The sequence below is a fragment of the Ammodytes marinus genome (assembly GCF_949987685.1).
Source record: "Ammodytes marinus genome assembly, chromosome: 4".
In the NCBI taxonomy this organism is placed as follows: domain Eukaryota; kingdom Metazoa; phylum Chordata; class Actinopteri; order Uranoscopiformes; family Ammodytidae; genus Ammodytes; species Ammodytes marinus.
In genome coordinates, this window is record NC_137233.1 from 8,150,797 (window position 1) to 8,176,222 (window position 25,426).

A 25,426-nucleotide genomic window follows, 5' to 3' on the forward strand; every position below is an offset into this window, starting at 1 on the left:
TAATTTCCTCTCTCCTCTCTTTCTCTTCATCTATCCATCTCCTCCTCCTCTTCACTGCCCCCATACCCCCCCACCCCTCTCTCAAACTCTCAAACACACACACACACACACACACACACACACACACACACACACACACACACACACACACACACACACACACACACACACACACACACACACACACACACACACACACACACACACACACACACACACACACACACACACACACACACACACACACACACAACCTTTCCTTCCCCTTGTTTTCCGTTGTCTCAGAGGATAATTGTGCTGTGAGTCAAAGGCAGTCATTTAGAGAGAGGGGTTAGGGGAGGGGGGGACTGTTCAGGGATCTGCTGAGGCTTACAATCTTCCTTTCACCCTGGATCTTACTTACCCCCCCCCCCCCCCACACACACACACTCACTCTCTCTCTCTCTCTCTCTTCTCTGCTGCTGCACTCTCCCCCTTTTTCATTCCTCCTTTTGTTTGCACCGTGGGATGAATTTTAATCACTCTCGCTCTCCACCTCCGATCACAGTCACCCCCTCATTTGTCTCCCCCTCTCTCTCTCTTTTCCCCATGCGGGCCCACTCATTCCCCCTGTACTCCAACATATATCCAGCACTTGCGGCACCTTCTCTCCTTACCACTCCTCCAGCGATCGGCCCCCTCTCAAAAGGCTCCCTGAAAACAAGGACACAGATATAGCCCCCTTTGATGGCTATGTGACTATGAAGGGAGTATTTGTCACTCCAGGTTTAGCACGGGCCAAATGTCTTTAAACAGGCACGGCGGGGACAGACGAGAACTTGGGAGAGAGGGAAGGTGAGAATGATAAAAAGAGGGAGTTTAGGGGAGGAGGAGGAGTGTGTGTTTGTGTGTGTGTGGGGGGGAGGGGGAGCAGGACAGAGAGAGGAGGGTCGTATTTTGTTTGTGGAGAGAGCGATCATTTTTAAATGCCTCCTTCATTCGAGAAGACTTTGTTTGCGTAAGGGCTCTAGTGTTGTGCTCCCATTGTGGTGGCTTCACCCCCGAGGGACAGTGCAAGCCAGGGACACCGTTGTCATTCAACATTTTACACATTCACATTTGTTGGCAGGTGCTCCTGACACGAATAGCTTTACAAAGCTTTACAGTTAATGCAACTTTAAAAAGTGAGAGTCAAAGCATATTATGATAAGAGGAGTGGGTGTAGTTAAGTATAGAAGTTACAGGAAGTAATCAAAGAGCAAGGGACCAGAATACAGCCAACACACGGGGGCTTCCAGACGAGCCAAACGGGGACACTTAACGGTAGCTTTTCATTTTACGAGGTCCCACAGAGTATCAGGCCACAGGCGGTTGTTCAGGCCTGTGCACATTTGTCCCCATCTGACTGGTCCGCACCAGCTGAAGACATTTACAAGGGGGTCAGACAAGTTCTTGATTCTTATGGCGATATCATGATTTCAGCACGAGTGCAGTTACTTATGTGACAAGCTCCATAAAACAACAAACTCCTATGCCACATTTCTGTGGTTATACAATGTGTGTTCATCAGTAGGACTGACTTTAAGGGGTCAAGTCTGGCCTTACGTATGAAGTAAGTTGTCAGTATGCATGACATTTGAGAATATTTATATCTACTTCAGTTATTTAATGATTTGTTTTTTGTTGTATTTTTATAAAAGTTTATTTTTTATATTTTTACATCCTAGCATGCATGATCTGCAGAGAGGTTTGTAAGTTGAAGTGTCACTCAATTCTCAAAGCCTAAATACTGCAATAATAAAAACGTTTAAGTGCGTGCCCATAGTAATGGCAGCATTCATCAGCAAAACCAGGTTTCAATAAGTACAACACTACTGTAAACTTTGCTAAATGTGTTCGAGTAAAGCATCTGGGTATTTCCTGTCACCCATGCATGTTTACATTTTTATGTGAAGGGTTGTATCAGCATCCAGTCGCTTTAATAATTCCTTTCTGAAGCGTAACTGATGAGTGAGACAACACCCTGTTTCATCTGGTGTTACATCGAGACAGTTAGAACCGACTGCCTCTCTCTCTCTCTCTCTCTCTCTCTCCCTCTCTCTCACAATCCCTCTCTCTCTCTCCACTATCCACGGCCCTTCTTGTCGAGTGTTTGTTAGGAAATCCTGAACAAACCGCGGCTGTTTGTTCTCTTTTTGTCAATGACGGCTTTTTATTGACTTCTACTATTGACAACCGCGCGGCTGCTGTGGGCCTCACACAAGCTGGATAACGCTGTGCAAATAGGTGTATGTACACACACACACACACACACACACACATTCAAAATCTGTCCGAAACGCGCTCGCAACCTGGGGGCCCGAAAAAGAAACATTTTGAAAGACAAGACTATGCTTAATATCAATGCAAATGGTTATAAAAGTTAAATTAATAATGTATGGAGGTATGTCAGGTTGAACATTCGTAACGTAAGACTATCTGATGATACACACACACACACAAGGTTTGGACATCCGACTGTTAGATTAGAGATTAACCCCCAAACAACACATGGGCACATTATGCTGCTATAACAGCTTCCACTCTCCTGGCAAGGATAAATATAAGATTTTTGGCAGGAGAGATTTGCTCCAATAGCATTATTGAGGTTTTCAAATGACATTAGGCGATCAGGCCTGACTGGCTCACAGTTACCGTTCATCCTCAAGATGTTGGGTGGAGTTGAGGTCTGCGCTCTGTGAAGGGCAGGCCAGTGAATTTCTTCTCACAATAAACTCGGAAAACCTTTTCTATATATGTCCCATGCTTTGTCTATTTCAGTTTGAAACAAGAAAACGCTTCCTGCAAACTGTTTCATCATAAGCCTGTAGAATTAAGGTTCCCCTAAACTGGAACTAATAGACACACATATTACAGATGTTGGATTTATTTAAGACTTATTCAGATTGTTTTGTAGGCTACATATCCTAAAGCTGTACATTTTCGGACACATATACTAAGACTTCAAATAAGTAAAATGGATTTGCAGTCATATTCTCCACAATAATTACATACACATAGAGAAGGCTTTTATAAAACAATTAGACCTTAATCTGGGTTGATAGAAAAATAACTGAACAGTTAAAAAGTTAAAAAAAAACTTTCAGAAACTTGGTAGAGCGTATGGTTGTTCAATGGTGGGATTCTGCTAGGAAGCTGCTGGTTAATATACTTCTAGACACTGTGTATAATGTCTTACATGGCTTCTAAATCATATCCTATACAGTAGCAGTTGACACCGTGAAACACCGCTATAACTACCTGTCAATATCGCCGTTTAGACCAAATGCATTGGTATGAATTTGCTACCTCAAAACAGGAGAGAAGAGGATTGTCCAGATCCTTTGGCTGTGACTCTGTATTGAAGAAGGGAGGTAAAAAAAGACACCGGGTGCAAGCGGGTGAGAGAAAGCAAGATGGACTAGTGAGAAAAAACACACAGGGAGCGCAGCAGAAGCCTCTGTGTCAATGGAAGAGATCATGGGTGCTGGTAGGGGGCTCAGCCTTCAGCACAATAGACCCCCAACCGAGCCAAGACCCTTAATACCCATACTCCTATTTCACACATCTTTTCAAAGCACCCATACAAGCCACATCCACCTCCAGTTCCCTCCCCCCACCCAGGCTGCAATCACGCAGGCTTGACAATAGCGAGAAAAAAAAAAAAAACCTCTGTGGTTGCAACTGTAGGGGCCGTCCAGAAACTCACGCAAGGGCCATCAGGGGCCATCAGGACACCTTGTCTTTGTGTATTGGGAGACAATGGCCACATCTCCGGAACATCAGTAAAAGCTTCCTCTGTGCTGGCAGGGAGCTGTGAAGAATGACAGGCACATCAAGTGTCGGTGATAAATGGGTAATTATCATCTGATCTGAGGTGAAGTGTGGGGCTCATAATGAGTCCTTGCGTCAAAATCACAGTCACCAGCGAGCGCCCTGTTGTTCAGCCCATTCAAATGACCGTCGCAAGCGTTTTGAGGACAATTGGTGTTAGTTAAAGTTTCCTCAGGGATAAATAGGGTTTTTGGACACTGTAGTACCTGGATAATGGGAATTAATTAGCCACAATTATGACAACATAACGTTACTACATCATGCTTTATCGAGTGATGCCTGTTTAAACATGTAACCAGACACGAGCTCTTAGTAATTACAGTCATCGTGTTAGTTACTTTCCTTCCAGTTAACAAGACCCAACACGCAAATATTCAATACTGACTCCAGACAGCTTTCTACGTCTCAAGATCTCTCCGGTCTTTTTGGGTGTGATCGGGACGGCGCAGAGAGAGAGAGAGAGAGAGAGAGAGAGAGAGAGAGAGAGAGAGAGAGAGACATGCAAATGTTTTTTCTTCTGCCAAAAGAAAACATTTTGAAAAAACTATATCGTCGGGGGCAGGGAGGAAAAATATACCTCAACATCCTGGGGCAGCTCCGAGGGAATTCTGGCTCAGACCCAAAACACTGGAAACAGGGTGAAGAAGGCCGGGCTTTGTGGAGGGATGGGGTAGGGAGCCCAGAGAGGGGCGTTAGGCAACTAGGAGATGATTTACATTGGCAAAAATGTGACTTTTAAAAAAAATATATTTAAAAAAAAATTAACGCAAGACTTTACAGACACCTTTAGAAAAATGACAACTTTGGGAACAAACAAGCACAATTTGTCCTAGAACTATTTCTGCGACAAGAGATGCTTCTTTAGTAGACCCTTTTGTTGCTTAGGGAAGTTCATTGCCTCGGTACCCCTCAGGGCATTATTTAGGCTAACAAACTAGCCTTTAGTCATGACCTAGCTTAGCTCCCACTAGCCTCTCAACCCGGCTACTGGCCTCCACTCAAGCAGACCCCCTCCTCCATTTACAAGGCCCTTCAGTGGCTGCCTGGTTGCTAGACAATGTGCTTGGTTACGTGGGTTATGTAAAGACCCTCCTGCACACAAAAGCCAATGTGGGCGCCTGTTATGTGCAGCTCTTCAGAGCCCCGGGTCAGTTAGCAGAAGAGCTCTGGCGCTAGCACTCCAAGTTAAAATCGTTTGCTCTTCAATGTGTTTACCAAGAGGAGAGGAAAGGAGAGAGGATGGACTGGTGAATTATCTTCTACTTGCTAATTGGCTGAGGATAAAACAACTCCCTTGTTGACCCGTGGGTTAATTAGAAGTCTGCCGATCCCCGAGTTTATTCCTCTTTTCTGGTGGTACTGGAACCGGCTCTCTGTTGAAAGGGTCCGATGCTCAGAATCTATGGGTATTGCAGGAACAATTCTAAGCAGTCCCTGGCCAGGGCATCTCAATTGTACATAGTCCATTCCTTGATGATTTAGAGGTTTTGGGGTGTTGAATGAAGAAACTAAGCTATGTAAATAATATATCCATATTGGGCTGAATACTTGCTAATATCCTGGCCCCTTAAACTACCCAAAGCCCACTTGGCTGAGGTTAAAACAACTCTCTTGTTGACCTGTGGGTGGATTAGAGGTCGTATCAGGAACAGTGAGTGCTTGAATAGTTTGTGTTTACACACATGATGCGAATATTTTTAGTTCCTCAGCTCTGGTTCATACAAATCCCAAAAAATCAAATCACATCCCAAGAGATAGCCAATATATACTGAATATGCCAAATGATTAGGTTGTAAACTTAGACTCCTTTCAGACATACAGTACAACACAACATCTGTGTGTGTGTTTGTGTGCAAAGGTGACAACAGTCAGCGAGAACCCTCCAGGCAATGACATGGTGGTTAGCCACACACCTCAGGCACACCACCAGTCTGCTCTGAAGGCCAACCAGCAGGGGAAGAAGTGCTGAGGTAAAGAGAAAGCCACTGTGCGTGTGTGTGTGTGTGTGTGTGTGTGTGTGTGTGTGTGTGTGTGTGTGTGTGTGTGACTGTGCGTGTGTGTGCGTGTGTGTGTGTGTGTGTGTGTGTATAATGGTCCAACTTAAAAGACACACAGAGCTTTGCTTAGAGAGAAATACACACAGATCCAGTTGATGTTTGTACACCGCAGACTGTCTCCTAACATACTGCCTGTGAGAGATCAGGCATGACACGGAACCACATAAACATGCTGGAACCCTGACTGACTGTGGGAATTTGTAGGACTGAACAGTTTGGTTTCAAGAAAAAAAACCTAAAGAATTAGTTTAAAAGACAGAGTGCATAAAATGTGATTGACAACTTTTGTTTTAATTTAGAATGCATTATGCAACAGATTCATCATTAAATTCACTCGCATACAAAGGATGAAAAACAAATACTGGAAATGGTATTGTGGAGTATTGTGTCATATTAGAATTGAAACAACTTTTTTTTATAATTGATTATTTCTAAAGTCATATTTAAAAGCTAAAATATTAAACCTTCCCTGGTCACAGCATCTCAGTTGTGCACATTTTATATTGCGATGATTTTGGGGGTTTTGAAGACATCAAATTTCCAGTCCAACTTAACTCCCAAAAGCCCACTTAACTTGGCTGAGGTTAAAACAACTCCCTTGTTGACCTGTGGGTGGATTAGAGGTTGTATCAGGAACAGTGTGTGTGTGTGAATAGCATGTGTTTACTCATGATGCATATATTAAATTCTGGTTCTTAAATGTCCCACAAAAACCCTATTTTTTTTAATCATATCAAATTATAAGGTTGTAAACTTAAACTCCATTCAGACAGCACATATCTTTTATGTTAATGTGATGACAATTTAACATGTCCATCTCATGTCTGAATAAGAAGCCAAAAGTTACTATATAAAAATCATGACTGCAATCGTGAGTAACTCTACAGAATGAAGAAAATAAGCAATGAAGAAATCAACTTGGGCTGTTGGAGGGTCCGTGTATGTTTTCAGGCATTTTTCACTATTTCATGACATCTTATATACAGATGAGTAATCAGTTAATTAAGAAAATCACTTGCAGATTAATTGGTAATGACAACAATTGTTTTTTTTGCAGCCCTATTAAAATAATCTCAAGGAAAACTTTAGACTGTTAAATTTAAACTGTGCAAATAAAGTCCACATTTTTACTGGCAAAATCTCTTGTTATATAAAAGTAAATTAGGCAATTTAGTGCCAACTTGTGCTCAATTTGTTCAGCTGCAATTAAATACTATTTATGACATCTCTAATCTACTGTTCCCAGAAGAAGGCAGATTTGTGAACTCTGTGAACTTTTCATGTGTTTACATCAAGAGAATTAACAGTTGAACACTAATGTACATCCTATTTATTTTCCATTGGAACAAGAGACGGTAAATGTTTTACAGGGGGCCTTTAAATTTCAGAGATCTACCGCTGCTGCTGTCCCAGGAGACTTCGCTGAGACAAAGTCGTGTTTAGGCAAACCTGAGATGAACCTGGGCCGCAGTCAACCCCGACTAATTGAATTTTTTCATCATGTCCTAGACAGTCCACCTCCGCCCACATAGAGAAAGCATCCTTATCCTCTAGAAAATCTCAACACACACACACACACTCACACACATGGAAGATGGCCACAAGGAGACACACACACACAGACACACTAGTATAGGCACTCACATGCATACGCTGACTCTGACACCCATTCACCCTCACGCAAAGTCAGTCTGACAAGCCGGAGCATGTGTGACAGAGCTGGTTGGTTGGAAACAGACATCCCCCTGCCCCGAGGCCCGACTTCTATCCCACAGGAAGCTGGAGTGTGAGTCGGGACTCGGGACACACAAGACGAGGGAGGAGAAGGGAGGGGGGGATGGAGGGAGGGAGGGAGGGGGGGAGAGCAGCCACAAAGACTCAACTCAGCACCAACTGGAACTACACGCGAAAAAGAGATCTGATCACTCTCTGATCGGTTTATTTGTAATTACACAGTGATTTGCTTGTGCTACTCATGTTACTTTAAACGACTGTAATTATGATTGCATGAAAACGATGCCCGAAAGACATCAACACCGTGTATCATTTAAAAAACATTTGATTTGGGTTTGTTTTTCCACTCCAAACTCCAGTTTTGGACTTGCAGACTGTCTTTTGGATGTCAATTGATGCTGTAGTGAGTCTTAAAGGAACAGTTAACATTTTTTGGGGGAACATGCTTTTTTCCCTTTTTTTGCAGTGTTGGATACGATAGATAACACTATGACGTCTGTACTGTTAATATGAAGCTCCCACCAGCAGCCGGCTAAAATAGCTTAGCACTTGAACACAGCCTGCACACAAGGGGAAACAGCTAGCCTAGCTCTATCTAAAAGGCAACAATTTCCACCTACCATTAGCATATCCAAAGTTCACCAATAAACACATATTCCATTTATTTAATGTGTACTAAATCCAAAGTGTAAAAACGCCAAGTCATAGTAATATAAGGGCTTATTTGCTGAACTATTTCTTGGCTATGCAAATCAAGAAATAGTCCAGTACATAACAAATTAATAATAAATAAATAAAAATGGTTAAAAACTTAAAATGTTAATGCAGTATTATTGTGTAAAGCACTGTTATTGTACAGTCTTACCTCCCCCAGTACATAATTCTGACAAATTTTTGGTGGAATTAGTGGAGTGAGTAACCTAATGTTATAAAGCTGGTGTAATTCCATAATGGTTAACAGACAATTGGCATTTAGACTTAAGTCAAGTCATTTAAAGTGAGACTATGTAACTTTTGAAAGGAGAAATAACTTGTTTATGCTCAAATGAAAAGTCTAGTAGCTTTAATAAGCAATAAAAAGCAATCTTGCGCAACACTTTGAAGGCTGTTACTTTGTAGCTGACATTTCCGAGAAAGTTTGTGACTTTTCTGTTACTGTTCCACTACATTTTAGATCAACTGTAATCAGAATCATTGCATGCCCAGCAGATGTTCAGCAAACATAATAATGGTTTTGTTTAATAGCTTTTTCAGGACTCTTTTGAAGGTAATTTTTTTTTTGTTCTTTACGATTATACGACAAAAGTTTGCTTTCCAAAGTTTGGCTAATCACCGTCAACTTCCGTCCTTGCACAAACTCCACATCTGGGACCCTTCGCCCACTGTACGCCCATGCACATGCACACAACGCTCAACATTCACACAGACACATTGACACGCACAAGTGCTCACCACATTTCTGCTCCACAGCTGCGCGCAAAGACAAGAGGCGATAAATAACCAACCCTTTGAATGGGATCCTGTTGGGTTTCAACGTTTGAAACTTTGAACATCCAGCGATTGTTCTCGACAGCATAACAAATTTCGGGTTCAAATCCTGAATGTACCTCTCACCACACCGACAGACTCAAAAGACAGTATGCATCGGTCAGTCCGCCAGATAAACCAGGGCTGTTAATGGACTACAGGTGCGAGCTAATAAGGGCCAATAAATGTGCCACAGCAGAGCAACTGTCTTTCCCGTCCTGAATAGAAAGAATGGGAATAGAGTGATGGACAAGTCGGTTTGACTGCTGGGGAAATCAACAGCAGTTCAAAAAGTCCGACAAAGTCACAACCTGCTGCGGAGTCAGCACATGAGGAGAAAGTGAAGGGAGATTGTATGGCAGGTCATGGTAAATACCAACAACACCTTACACATAACCTTAACAACTGCAGATCTAGACCCTAAAACTGTCAGCAGACTGGCAGAATACAACATAAACTGTATGTGTGCAGTGGTTTCCAAATGTTTTGGCTTTAGAACCTCTATGTTAAAAAAAACCGATTAATTATCCCAAACAAAAAAAGTTAGTTCAAAAATGTATGTTTCCGTCTGTGCTACCCCAGGAAACATCACATAACTATATTATAAAAGTGTAATGCCACAGTTTGTTTCAAATACAGGGATTGTTATAGGGAAATATTTTGCAGTTTTTCATTCATTCATCTTTACATTCCCTACTGTTTCTTAGGGTTTGGGCAGAGGGGAGGGGGAGCTGAAGCCTTTTCCCAGCATGCACTGGGCCAAAGCTAGGGGGAAGCCGCTCTACACAGGTCGCCGGTCTATCACGGTGGGAAACACACAAGGCTGTACTACTGTGTGAAAAGAAAAGTGAGCGTGGATCCCTGTTGACCCTCTGTGTATTCAGCCGAGTCTGGTCCCATAAGCCCCGGCATAAATGCCCCAGCGTGGTACCTCCATCCTCCCCGCCATGTAAAGACCAAGAAACTCTCACTCTCACAGCCTCTTCCTTTCACTGTGTCCTGCCCTCTCTCTCTATGTCTCTCTACCACACTCATAGAAAGACAGTTTATGTCTCCCCCCGCCAGTCACTTTTCCGTTGTCCCGCACTCTCCTCAAAGGTCTTTCTAGCAGGTGCTGCCCCTATCCTAAAGGCTCATCAGTTTTGCCAGATCTCGTGAACAAAAAACAAGCAAGCCGGCCTATACAAATGAGCCCAAAAGAAGCGACCATTTCTTCAGCAATTGAAAATAACCTACAGTATATACATCCATGTCATACACATCCTACAGTATAATGAAGTTCATTATGTCCAATAATAATGAGGGATTTTTTTTGCAACCACTTCATCAACAAAAATCGTCATCATCATAAATACCAAAATACTAAGCCTCCTTTGTTTTGATTGTTAAATATGTTTTCATCACTTACAAGTAGGCTTACGTAGTAAAATAACAAGAAAGAAACTTAACTTTTATTTAATGCATGAGCAGCAAGCCCAAATAAGCGACTGCACTTAAGAGCAAGCCCGAAAACCACAACCTGCAACAGCCAATATTTGTAAGCTACTTTACAAAAAAAACAAGCCTAAAGTCACTTCTAAAAAGCGGACCTGGCAACACTGAGGTTGATCACGCTTTGCACCCCCTGGCATAGAGACAGCGATGACATCATGAGGAGCATCAGGAGAAAGAAGTACAGAAGAAGAAGAAGGAGAACAACAGCTATGGACCTGAAAAAACAACAGCTGTGACTCACAGCCGCATTGTCATTCCAACATTTGTTTCATGCGGAGTGCAGCGGCAGGTCAGTTCACGGCATGGGAACCACAGAAGTGACACCGTTTTGCATCGTCGGCTCAAAAGGACAGGTTGAATATTGTTTAGGGCTGCGACGATTAGGCAATTGGTTGTGGAAGCCCAAGGTGACATCTTACAACCCAACCTAACCCTATTTTGTGGAATTTAATAGACAATACACTCAATTGATTTAGGAATGATTGCCACTCCAGTTTGTCATATGTTGAATCTAAGTTTTGAAAAATGTGTTTTCCCACAAGCATGGAAAATTGCAAAGATTGTTCCACTACCAAAGAATGCCACTGTACCATTCAGTGGCCCTAATAGTCGACCAATTAGTTTGCTGCCTGCTATGAGTAAGATCATGGAAAAAATTGCCTTTGAACAAATACAATGCTATTTTTCAGCTAATGATTTAAATACAGACTTTCAACATGCTTATAGAGGCGGGCATTCCACTAGCACAGCCCTTATTCAAATGACTGATGATTGGCATAGAGAAATCAATAACAAGAATTTAGTAGGTGCTGTACTGTTAGATTTCAGTGCAGCTTTTGATATAATTGATCACAATCTGCTATTGCAAAAACTTAAAGGATATGGTTTCAATTCAACTGCAATACTCTGGCTAGGAAATTACTTAGCTAATAGGAAACAGACAGTGTACTTCAACGGACATTTCTCTGAGCTCAAATCATTAAACTGTGGAATTCCACAAGGAAGTTGCCTGGGACCACTGCTATTTTCTGTATTTACAAATGAACTACCTTTAACTGTAACAAATGCAAAAATAGCGATGTATGCTGATGATTCAACAATATATGTGTCAGAGTCCACAATTGAAATGCTTAATAATGTCTTGAACAATGAATTGCAGTTAGTATTGGACTGGGTAACACATAACAAACTAGTTCTTAATGTTTCTAAAACAAAAAGCCTTGTATTTGGGACAAAACATCTGTTATCAAATGATCCCAAGTTGAATTTGTACATTAAGGGTATGGCAGTTGAACAAGTTCAAAAGACCAAACTTCTTGGCATAATTGTAGACAGTAATTTATCCTGGGCTCAACACATTGGTAAGGTGGTAGTTAAAATGGGCAGAGGTCTCTCAGTTATACGGAGATGTTCACATTTTTTACCAAAGAATATAATGGGAAATGTCATTAAAACAATTGTCTTAGCTCATCTGGACTATTGCTCAGAGGTTTGGTCAGGAGCTGCCATGTCACATATAAAAAAATTGCAAATTGCTCAGAATAAGGCTGCACGCTGTTTATTAAGGTGTTCCTATAGGAGTAATGTGAAAATAATGCACAACTTTCTATCCTGGTTAAGTGTTAAGAATAGATTTACTGCCTCTTTGCTTAATTTTACGAGGAAAATTTCAGTGACTAAATTGCCGAGGGTATTGTATAAATGTTTAAGTTTCAGTTCTGATAAACACAATTATAACACCAGGCATGCGATGGAAGGAAGATTCACACTACCTAAGGTGAAAACAAACAGAGCGAAGAGTACAGCATTATATAGAGCCATGAGTAAATGGAACACCATGCCTGGACATATTATTCAAGAAAATTGCAAAAATCGATTCAAACTATTACTTAAAAAACATCTACTAGTCGAGCAGCTCTCTGCAGTGGCTAATATCTAACCAATGATGCCACTCCCATCAGTATAATCATCATTAATTGTTTCTGTTTATATATGTTTTTGTCTGGTCTGACCATCAATTACACCTGTCATGTTTATATAAGTTTATCTCTATGTTTCTGTGAATAATTTAGGTCCTGTGTTTTGTTAATTTTGTATTATTTTTATTTAATTTAATTTTGACTGTTGTAGAGTTATTTTTATTACTTTTGTTACCATTTCCGTTGTCACTGTTTTGTCATGGTGATCATTATTTAATGTAATTATGCACTGCAGTGTATAGATGCAAAGGTGTTGTGTGGACTCCAGGAAGAATAGCTTTGGCTATGGCCTCAGCTAATGGAGATCCCAATAAAATACAAATACAAATGATGAAAACAATCAATGGCTGCAGCCCAACACTTTTGTCACTGACAGTACATTAGAGGAAATTGTGAAAGGATCACCGTGCAGACATTTTTTAACACTGGAAAAAAGTGAACATGCCCTTTACGTGAGTGCGGAACAAACAAAAAAAACAGTGCATTTGGAAACCAAAAAGGGCCTCGACCCAGTATTGCAGGGACACGGATGATTTTGAAACCGGAATTTACATTATCTCCAATTGCACTGAATGTTTGAGGTAACCATACATTTCACTCAAATGGTGTGAAAAGCCACCACGGCTATCACACCTGCACCCACTAAGTCACAGTATTTAGGTGACCCATTTGTAAGGGTCTTCTTCAGGAAGAGCGAGAGGCTTTGTGTGTGGCCGAAAACAGTAGCTACTGATGCTAAAGAAACAACAACGTCTGTGAAGATTTTAAACATCAAGAACTGTGTTAAATTAACAGCTGTGTCGCCACGTCACTCCACTCCTGCTTTACTCTGAAACACGATTCTAACCAATGAAATCAAGCTTCACGGACGCTGGAAATACAACCTACTATGTGGCTTTTTAACCTTGGGCTGCTCTTTACACATGGAAGGCCATGTTTCACGTTTCGCCCAACACACTATAATCATGTGTGTTTCTTTACTAGCTCTCTTTCTGTAAGTTATTGGCTACCAGGAAATGAAGGCCCTCCTCATGGTAATTAATGGGCACAATTATGTAATTGAGGAGTGGTCTGCAACTCGCTCCAAATAGGACCAGATGTCCCGCAGGTTGAGTGGATTCAGTCGTTCTGACTTACAGTGGGGTCAGCGCCCGTACCGAGACCTATAGCTCGCCCCCACGCAGTCATCCAGGCCCCTCTTTTCTTTCTCTTGTAAATAAAGACTTAATGGTTTACAAGCCTTCCAATAACCGTAATACCTTCAGAGCGAATTAGCTCACAAAGCAGCCAGACGCACACAGGAAGGGAGAGAGAGAGAGAACCCAGAACGCTGGGAAGAAGAAATACGCCCACGTGCGTTTTCTTTGCTTCTCAGAAGCAGAGTTTTTTTTATGTTTTAAACTTCAAATGATAACGTGGGTGTGTTCTTTAAAATGTTTTGATTAAAAGCCTCTTGAATTTGAAGATAAATGATCCCTGTTCATTCTAAAAGCAACCGCTACTTCCTTCTGGCCTATTATTGTTGTAGTGTGTCTGTGTGTGTGTGTGTGTGTGTGTGTGTGTGTGTGTGTGTGTGTGTGTGTGTGTGTGTGTGTGTGTGTGTGTGTGTGTGTGTGTGTGTGTGTGTGTGTGTCAGCATGCTATCGTGGTGAACCGACCGCAGCCAGGCTCTAAATTGTGAAGTTTAGATTATTGTTTGGGCTGCCAGCTGATTTACATGCTGCTAATGTCATCCCCTCGCTGTTACCGAGGCAGAAAGAAAACCCTCCCCAGTTTCAAAAGTTTGAGAAACTAAGCACTGAACAGGCCTTTCGGTGTTTAAGCACAACACTATGTGAGAAATGACTCAAACTGACCTATTTATTTATCAATAGGGTGTTTTAGCAGGTCAACTCTGTTATATTTTGAGTAAGAGGTCCTTGAATTTTGTATAAAATTCTACACTTGACTTTTTTATAGAAAGTAATGTTAAGCTGACACCAGTATGATCGGGCTCATATTCAGCCACGAATCTCCATTTTGAAAGAAAGAACCTGATAGCTGGTTGTTGAGTGAGATACTCTCCTTCCTCCTAAATATCAGGGAAATCTATTCGAAAAAAAAAAAAGGCTAGATGAGGGCCCGGATCTTTCTCATGCTGAGCAAAACAAACAGCCATTGCTGGCATGAAATACAGAGCAGCCAGAATTAGGCCTTATCTGATCCAAGTGCTTGGGTAGAAAGACATGAATTGACCCGGTTGTTTCTTTGGTTCAGACTACTTCTTGGAGGAAATCTGTGTTTTGGCCTGAAATGTCTTCAAATGTAACCTAACGTGTAATTTAGAAAAATAACAAAAACGTTTAAAAAAAAGACAAAGAAAAACATGATAATAATTCTCCCATGACCACTTCTATGTGCTCACAACAGTCACTGTATGTTGTGGCTTCCAGTAACGTTGCAGTGTCAATGACAAGAAAACCAACGTTAAAAATGATATTCACCATCGTAAACACTGTTAGCCTTGGTTGCTCAATAAAGAAGAGAAAAAAAATAAAAAGCGTGTCCGTGTAGTTAAGTCAGGCGGGGCAGGGCCAGGCAGTCAGTCAGCCAGTCAGGACGGTTGAGTTGTAAATGTGTTCCAGCAGGAAAAAGCCAAGCTTCAGAGCAAGGCGAGCAGTCTGGAGTCGGCAACTTTCCCCTTCTCCAGCAAGCGCACCGCCCTCCCTGCAGCCCACCCAAGAAGCAGCCCATGGGCATAAATTTGAGAGCCTGACTCGCTGCGGATTTAAAACAATCTGCATCTCTCTCTCTCTCTCCCTCTCTCTCTCTCTCTCACTCCTCCACACTCACTATGAAATGTTTCTCTCCTTCACCCCTTTTACTCTCTCTTGCCCTTCTTCCCTTTCCAACAAATTCCACTGTTAATGAAAATGGAAAACTTTTTTTCTCGGCGCGTGCCAATAATATTATTTTTCTAACCGCTTAATTAAGTTTGCTAAATATGCAGCTAAATGCACAGGAACTGTAGTCTTCTGTGTTACCATGGCTTCACTATACTGTAAAGTAGACCACGGCAAAGGCTTTGTTGAAACAAAGTTAATTACATCTCACAAAAGACAACCTATTCCCGATAGTTTGTTGTTTCCTTGAGGGGGGAATTATTTTCTCAATAGCAGCTCTGGTCCACAAAGTAAGTAGACTGCTAGTTTCCATGTATGTTTTATGGCACTGGACGTCAGCGAACCTAACTGTAAACAATATTTGATGCAGCAGAGGAAAACATCCAGTCAGTTCGCTTTAGTTTAGGCTATCGCAAAAAAACAACAAAACAAGCGCGCCACATCGCTTTTTTGTTAATCACGTGCTGGGCAGCTCTTCAGCCTGAATGAGAACCTTTCTGTTGCCTCTCTTTGAAGAAGGATTTATCGTTTTTTTTTGCTGCAAAAACAATCAACAGATGTTACTTGTAAATTAAAATGAAAGGTGCTGCCTGTGACTTTCCACACAGAGGCCAATACGAAATCAAATCGACGCACTCTTCAGTCCCCGAGTGTCATGTCAAATATGTTGTAGTAAATATGAGGCAGTTAGACTGAGGGCGCGTCTACCTCTGACCCACAGGAGATTCATGACAGTGTATCGGTGACGGTTGCGGCCTGCATTTGGCTTGCAGCGGTAGTATGTCCTGTGCGTGGTGTCACTGCGCTATACGTCCATGCATGTGGCCGGACATCCTGTTATGGCATCTGATCTGGTAAACGTGGCATCAAACAGGCCACTGTGGATTCCCACAACTGTCACTTTACTTACAGAGCAGGGAAACGGGAATAGAATGAGACTTAAGAGGCTGAGCATGTTGAGAAAAACGACAAGGCAGAGGAGGGAGATTTATACAGAGCGGGAAACATTTGGAAGAGAAGTTACAAATAGAGACATTCAATTTTTTTTGAGGTCTTAGAAGGCTGACCACACGGTTCCTTTCTCATAAATATGCAGCCCGAAGCAACAATGACAATGTGGTTTGGGTCATCCATTGTTTAAAATGTAGGTTTTTCTCTCTATAAACCTGGAACATATTGACTTGTTATTCATTTTTGTAAAGATATACAGTATACAAGTGGGGGATGTTAAGGCCTTTTCACACAGATCTTGTGGACATTCTTTTTATACTGAGAAATAATCTCAAGCACTTTTTATACTGAAAATGAAGGGTTAGGATTGCCTTATTCATTTGCCTTATGAATGAGCAGCCATTGACCCTCCACTGCAATGTAGAATTCGTACTCATACTTTTCTTTTACCAGATATTTTTCTGATCTAAATAGAATTAAATTCTGTTTAGGCAACATACAATCATTTGACATCATTTGTTAAAAGAGACAAAAGTGTAAGACTTAAAACAATAAAGTTATTAAAAAAAGTATGTATTTGCAAAAACTCAGGGATCTCATAGGCCCCGATATAATGATTGAGGTGTCTAGCTATATCTTGTAGCATCTGTGCATCTGACCATGCAACATGCTGCATGCGGATGCATGAGTAGGTAAGCACAAATGTCCGTGTTTCTTTATAGATTCACATCTAGATACTTGCTGTATACATTAAGGAGAATGTGCGGTATGTGGAGCTGCGAGTTGCCCGAGAACATCTGCCAACGCCGAGGATCTTGGGTCGTTATCTCATCTCAGATAACAGAGTTGTTGTCCAGAAGGCTCATCATAAACACACGCAACATGGATTTTCCTCTGGAATCTCTCATGCTGTCTCCCTCTCTGTCTCTCTTGCTTTGTGGAAGTCGGAAATAATTGTTCCCTCAGTAAAAAATGTAACAGCCAAATAAAACAATGCTGCGAACATAGTGACAAACTGCTAATGAGGAGTGATCCGACCTCTCCACTTAAAGTTAACAACAGAGGTTTTTAGTTTTGTTGCAAAAAAAAAAAAAGAAAAACAAGAAAGCATTTTAATTGTCTCCCAGATGTTCTGTGTTCTTTTGTGTTGATGAACTCAAAACCCATATCACCAGGATGACCCTCCTCGGCTATCTGAAAAAGTTTTTCTTTTAATCTTTTAGGTATAGACGTCAGAGAGATGCAGGCAGTGTGGAGGGGCGATTTTCAAGACACTACGTTGTAATTGCACCGATGATGACAGCAACCGAATGCACGGTGGCCATGGCAACCTGGTGAAATAACAAACACCGCCTCCTCTTCACTTTCTGCCTGACGCGCAATGAGTCATCGGCGGCCAAGAACACACACATTGAAAGCCGCACGCAGCCAAAGACAGAACCACACACGCACACACACACACACACACACACACACACACTCACACGTGTACACACACACACACACACACACGTACATATAACATCTTGCAAGAATATAACGACTCTACGAATGAAACCCGCATGCACAAACTCAGACCCAAAACAACAAATTCACTCAGTTATCCCTCGCACTAAGATTGAACCTGCAACAGTTTCATTCACTTATGTCAACCTGATCAAACAGTTGGATCTCTGCCCGCAAAAGATCCCAAGATTCAATTTTCGCTGCTAGTGTTTCGCCTTTGTGTCATCCACACAGCCGCTCAAAGAAAGAAGGACAAAACCACAAGCCCATTGTCACACACACCGAGATGATGTAACAGTGGTAAATGAGTAAGCGTGGGTTGTTTGTGCATATGAAAGCCATTCACAATCTCACCTGGATCCTATTAGCACCAGTTTGATTTCTAATATCAACCACATGAGACGATAGCGAGCAGTCAGAGTGCCTAACTGCTTTTACACACACACACACACACACACACACACACACACACACACGCTCACAAACACACACAAACACACACACACACAAACACACACACACACACGCTCAAACACACACACACACACACGCTCAAACACACACACACACACACACACACACACACACACACACACACACACACACAAACGTATCAAAAACCGCCACCCTCATTCAAAGAAGGAGGAGGGTCGATGGTGAAGGGATGGACTCCGCCTCTTACAGTCAGCAGCATGCTTACATATATCACACACGTAGACACATTCCCTCAGGCACGTTGGGCTCATGTGTATAAATGCTGCATATGATGTCAAACACAACCAGGACCCCTGTTAATGCCGCCTGCTGCTCTACATGTGACTTGACCTTTCATGTCTAGAATAGTCTAAGGTATTAGGGTAGTGAGCTGAACCGGAGCATTCCCACATTAGGGACCAGGCCCGCCCTAATAGACAGGACGACTGGTCGGCCCTAGATGATTTATTTTTTATTTTTCATTTTATTAGGTTTAGCAGGGCCTTGATGGGATGGCCCTCCATTGTTTCATTGTCTGTTGTGCTCACAGACTCATATGAAACCCGGTAACCTCAGAAAAATTTACGAATCTGCGGATCGTGATTTTCAATGTGTGGAAAAGTTCAGTGTCAATGCAGGATGTATGTAGGTAAGAAGTGAGAGTGTTGAACATGTTAGCTACAGCTGATTTGCAATAAACACATCAATGCTTTCTTTGGCCATAGGGTTGTTTTATGGGATCTCCTGATCATCAATTGTCTAGTCAATAACAGTCAGTATGTTTAAATGCACAATTAAGTGGAGCTACGCTTAAAGCTTGACTAGGTCATTTAATCAGACATGTGTCCTCGTCCCAGTACAAGCACAGGGAGGGGAATCGATTTATTGACCATATGTACAGTATGTTTCGCTTCGCTACAATAGGTGGCGATACACCCCCTTTCAGCTCATTAATATTGGACCATTTTTGTTGTTCTTGTTAGCATTGAATGCAATTCAGCTTACGGGTCAAAGCCCCTAGGGGGAAACAGCATAACACAGTTCAAATTTACACACAGAGCACCCACACATGTTACGGTCCGATTTACCCTATACATCGTCTTCCAATGGCATTATCTGAATGTTTGCTCGAGTATGATAACTCCAATTCAGTACGATTTTAGTGACCCTTTCATGTTGACATGTATTTTAAAAGTCCAATTTCAGTCGGACTAACACAATAAAACAATGTTCTCTAACATCATGTAAACGTACTGTCTTTGGTTTAAACCTCCCATTCTTCATCCATTAATATAATTGCATCTAATATAGCCGACCCCTCACTTCCCTATTGCTTTGAACTAATTGGCTCTGCAGATTTATCTCCGCTCCCTCAATTTGTCTGATAGGCTCGCTAATGGCTGGGTAAGCTCCAAGTGACCATGGACAATGATTTTCAGAACATTTCCCATGACTGCAACACTTCCTCTCTCTTTTATGTGTTGCCCTTTTGGCTAATGCATTTCAAACCTTCTTCAGCGCATAATGCCTTTACCCTCCGGTGTCATCCATTCATTTCCATTGCTCATTTCAGCATCATTTGATGTGTTCAATGTCACATTCCTAGGAAGAGGGACTCCCTACAGGAAACTCAGTGAAGACATTAATGCAATCCAAACTCAAGTTAAAAAAAATTGACAGTGAGTGAATGTGTTTTTTGTGTCTTCATCTGATGTTAAGATGGCTTTGATTGGAATATAATTTGGCTTAAAGATAACTAAAAAAACAAGCACAATGAAAAATCAGCTCCCTGTAGTCTCAAATAAGCAATGAATGACGACAAACAAGAGGAATTGAGCCTTGCAGCAGTTTGAAAACACCACAATCTCAATCCGATGAACCAAAATAACCTTCAAATACCAGACCCTGACATGGGTGATCTGAGGGAGCGGGCCGTCTTTTCATAAGCCTTGAAGTACGGCAGTAAAACTAGAAGATGGGGAGAGAAAAGAGGATAAAGACAGAAAGGGTGTGTGTGTGTGTGTGTGTGTGTGTCTTTGCGTATGTGTCCTTTGGAGCATCCCCAGGCCTGTCTGCTCTCTCTCCAATCGGCTCGGCACTGTGAGCCTACATGGTTTTTAGCGAAGGCCGGCACAGACAGACAGCTGCTATTAAACCGTGATTGTTTCAGGTTCACAGGGTGTGAAAGGGCCTGATTGAGGGGCTGTGATCCCAGTGAGGGTGGTCTCTCTCTCTCCCCCTCACCTCCCTCTCACTGGAAGGTGGGGAGGAAGAGGAGGAGGGGGAGGATTGTAGGGGGGGATTGCAGGCGTCACGTGACGCATGTTTCTTGCTGAGCGGACCAAAATGGAATCTGGACAAAAACACACCACTTGTTGCTGCCTGCCTCTGGGTACCCATGTGTCCGTGTCCGTGTGTGTGTGTGTGTGTGTGTGTGTGTGTGTGTGTGTGTGTGTGTGTGTGTGTGTGTGTGTGTGTGTGTGTGTGTGTATGTGTGTGTGTGTGTGAGTGTGTGTGCAAGTGTGAGTGTGTCATATAACTGGCGGCTAGTGGTGCCAACACAGAAATTAAACACGCTGTTGTCAACACACCATTAATGCTACCAGAGAGCTACCATGTTGTCCATGTTGAGATATTCCAACTCAATGGACCAACTGTCATCGCTCATATTAAGTGTAGATACATAAAGGACACAGACTCAACATACAACCCACCTTAAACATCCTTCACCTTTGTTTACAGCGGCCTAATGACAGAAGGAATTCAATCCACTAAATTCAATTGTATTCGGCCTGATAGAGGCTTATCAGCGCCCCTCTCTGATATGGCTGTGATAAACCAGATCAGTCCTCTCTCTCTCTCCATTGGCTGGATAGGAGGACAGTCGCTTCCTGTATGGTCTATTTGTTTAAGAAGCATTCCCATTAAGGAGCCTTTTGGCCTTAACACACTTGATAAAGACCAGGGAGGGCGAGGAAGCACCCCTGCGGAGCTTTTCACACGTGGCCAAAGGACAAGTGCACTTTCCTCCCTTCGAACCCCCCCCTCCCCCCCCCCCCACCAAGTCTCAACCTTGAGAAGAATGTTGTGCCAGTGCTTTTTATTTAATGGATTACATTTTTAAAAAGCTGAATCCGCACTGCACTGGATGGTTCACTTGATTGTATTATCTGTTTTCCTTTAATCAAAATGTCTGAAGCGTTCACAGCACGCTTGTTTTCACCTCGTTCTAAATACCGAAAAACTAAGAGAATGGACTTAACAAAACATCATGCCTTGTGTCCAAACAATAAAAAAAATCCATCTATTGTTTTGTTGATAATCCAAATATTCATTGAATAAATCATTGTCTTTCCCTCTCATGTATTCCAGTAAAGGCCCCTTGTGACTTACAAATACACTCTCTCTATGTGTGTGTGTTTATGTGAGAGTGTCTGAGCAAATACCGTTTAGGGAGGTTGTGAGTTTGTGTGCCGAGCACTTCTCACTGTCACTTTGGAATAAATAAGTGTTTGGCTCTTCTATTGAGTCCAGTGTTGACGCTCTTCAGTCCAGGGCCACTACATGAAGACCAGCAGCCTAATCTTCCCACATTAACAGCTACAGTCCCCCTCTCTCTCACACAGAGATAATTAGATTACATTCAATAATCTATCTCAGATTAGAGATAGATTATGGAGCACGTTCTTTTAGCCAAAAAACAAAGACAGTGTGGCACATGTCAGGGAACCAATGGCTACGTCAAACAGCAAGTTATATAGTTTGTGTCCCCCCACTGCTTCCTGAAAGCTCAGGGATGGGGCTGCTGTTATTTTTTGTGGGTGTCCTGACACAAACTCACATTTGGAAAAGATATTGGCACCTCAAGAATTCCAGGTTACAAGAAACAGCTGTTGCCGGGTGGCCCTGCGACCCTCTGCTGTGCCAGATGACTGCGCCTGCAAGTCAGGGCCCCTAAAACAAGCGCCTCCTGAATTAAAAAGGTGAACGTCTCAAGGCAAGAAAACTTCATTTTGATGATGTTTCGACACTGACAAAGTTTAGTTGGTGCCAGCATATTTTTTCACATGGATAGAAAAGACAGGGACCAGGACCGACACAACTTTGCACTTTGTATACTTTGAGGAGGAACAAAGTGAATAACAAAAACTGAAGCATTACACGTTTTGGTCGGTTTTAGTGGAAATACTATGCAAACTCAATTACTGAAACAGCCAAACTACTTAAAGCCATTGATAGATTCCAATGCATAAACGTTACGCACAATCAACCGAAGAGAAAACAAATCAAAACAACAGATTACTTAGTCCACAATCATGGCAATCCATAAAGTGCATACAAGTAATTATTATAGAGCATAACAATTAAACACAGGTTTCAAACAGACTTGTATTTTTGTTGTTGTTGTATGTTATCAGTGCTCGTCTGTGATTTTCAAAAAGCGACGGCGGATTCATCAGCACCACTGACTTACCTCAGGTTAACGCAGGAGAAATCAGCATGAAACTTTTTGACTCGGTTCCCAGAGTCCGCGGAGGGAGCTCGGAGCCGTCCAAGGGAAGGACTGTGTGGACGTCTGCGTTTCCAGTAAAAAGCCTCCCTCCTCTCTCGTTCTCCCCACTTTTCTGGCAGACGCACTCGGATGGAGATGACCGGATTGTTCACAGAAATAAAGCGACACTTTTATCCCCGTGTTTCACTAGTGCTTCTCCATCGCTTTTTAGTCTCCCCCACCAGAGTCCACCTTCAGAGTCCCTTTACGCGAACGGTGACAAAATTGAACCCCATGTTCGGCTGTAGTAGTCCCGCAAAGCGCCCAGGAGTTTGTTGCACACACAGCCAATGTGGGAATGCGCACCCCCTTCTCTTCCTCCCTCCCTTTCTCCAGAGTCTGTGTGGACCACCCCGAAACAGGAAGTTCACTTTTTGTTTTTCTTAAAAAAAAAGAAAAAAAAAGAACCACGTTGCTTCAGTTTTAACATGCGCTGCACATTGTCCGACACAAGATGAAATTGTTACTTTTTCTTGCGCTTTTACTTTGTTTTTTAAAAACAAATGCATTCAAAGCGATATGGTTAAGTTATATAAATACATTTTAGAGCACGCATATCTTTGTTAAACACTGCACTGGTATGACCATGGCTGCGTCTCAATAGAGTACGTGCATATATAGGAATTGGGATAATATTTCTATAAATGTTTGTGTTTACATTAATGGTGTAACTCCATAGCAGCTTCTCCGGCAGCGTGTGTGGCTTGCTACGTGTGGGGATGCTGCAGATTGCTTTGCTGCGCCTCGCCACCAGTGAAATCCACCAGAAAACCTGGACTGGAGTTCAGCATGCAGTTCCAGGACCAGTGCCAAGAGGTTTGCAACATTTGATTTACTGTATCTGTGGACGTACATTCATGCAAATACATGCAGAAACTTTCCTTTGTTTCCTTTAAGAGATCCAGCTCTAATTATCTTCAAACTATTTGTTATCGTTTCTAATTTCTTTAATGTTTTGATTTATGTTCATGCATATACAGTAAATAACATTCTATATCGGGATATGTATAACATTATTATTATTTATTAATTTATTTATTTTATTGTATTATTATTTTTCAGATTTTCGGAGTAGTTAGGCATGGGAGAGCTTTTTGTAAATCAATATCAACTGAAGCAGATCTTTCATTTGCAACGCCCAATCGTGTGGCGTCTTGTAATGTGGCCCTCTAGTTCTCACACTGTGTGGTCCATATTCCCAAGTACATTTGTGTTTAAACAAACTATTTGACACATACATAGAGAATGGGGACCGGTTAATATTAATCCAGCCATGGAGTATTAATTGGTTTCCCAGTCTCTGTGTATATAATGACACTTCCATGTGTGGCCTGCTGCGTCCTCTGTGCCTCAGGAGAACGTTGAAGCAACAGTGCACATATACTGTCTGGAGGTGGCAGATGGAAGGGCCAATAAGGGTGTTTTCACACTTGGTCCATTTCAGCCCTCCAAAAGAACTCAGACCTATTGTCAGCATTTTATTTTTTGCACATGTGAACACTCCAAAGGGACTCAGACCCCTTTGGAAGGTGGTCTGAGTTCTGTTCGCTTCAAGTCATGCGTTGCGGTTCGGATGTGCATTGTGAACACAACACGGAACACGCTCCAGGTTTGTTTTGCATTTTGCCATTGCAGCACATCATTCGAAACACATCAAACGGCAACTGTTTACAACGCACAGAAACGCTAAGGTTTAGCTCCAATTTTCAGTTAAAATGAAACTTTGGGCTTCAGAAGGAAAACGTATAATATAATGATAAATAATAACATTTTAAAGAGAACTACAGTATATGTGGAAACACCGTAAGGTTTGTACCCCTACTGACAGGTTAATTCCACCATGCTTGTCGTAGTCCATCCATGTCTTAGTTCTTATAACATGTGGAAAGCTTAACACTTGTGAACAGGAATTTGTTTGTATTTTCTCAGTTTTTCGTTTTAAAATTCGGCTGAGCTGATGATTTTATATTTCCCAAATAAGATTTCTGCTCATAAGAATAGCCCTTCTAGTCTGTCCACACACAGTCGCTGAAGTGCACCAAAGTGTTCACAGTCACTCCCCTCCAACAAGTGTTTCTGTTTGGATTTTGGCTTTAAAAATGTGACTTCACCGTGACCCCTCAATGTGGTTTCAATCCCTTTGCCAGCAGTAGAGATCAATAACAGCCCGTCTCTTCGTGAATTTTTTTTCCTCCTTGGTGCTTGGCGTTATGTCTGTTTGCAGAGGATCCGTCCCACATTATCACGTGTGCCAGACCCCGCTGTTCCTACAGTGGGTCAATAGGTCAATGAATTATTGCCCTCTTAAATGTTTGGTTCCTCTTGACTGATAAAATGTGTTTGACAAGATAACTCCCATTCAAGCTTATTTTGTGTTTTTCTTATGTGTTATAATTACATAATATTATGTTATAAAAA

The 25,426-nt window shown here is 42.0% G+C and overlaps 1 protein-coding gene across 2 annotated transcripts in view; it reads right to left on the bottom strand.

Annotated features, from left to right (window-relative positions):
* gli1 (GLI family zinc finger 1) overlaps nt 1-23,214 on the bottom strand; it is a 53,100-nt gene extending 29,886 nt beyond the window's left edge. For both annotated transcript variants that reach the window (XM_080026901.1, XM_080026900.1), the window contains exon 1: nt 22,931-23,214. The gene's annotated coding sequence lies outside the window, so the exon portion shown is untranslated. The remainder of the gene's footprint in view (nt 1-22,930) is intronic.
* Nucleotides 23,215-25,426: the final 2,212 nt, after the last annotated feature.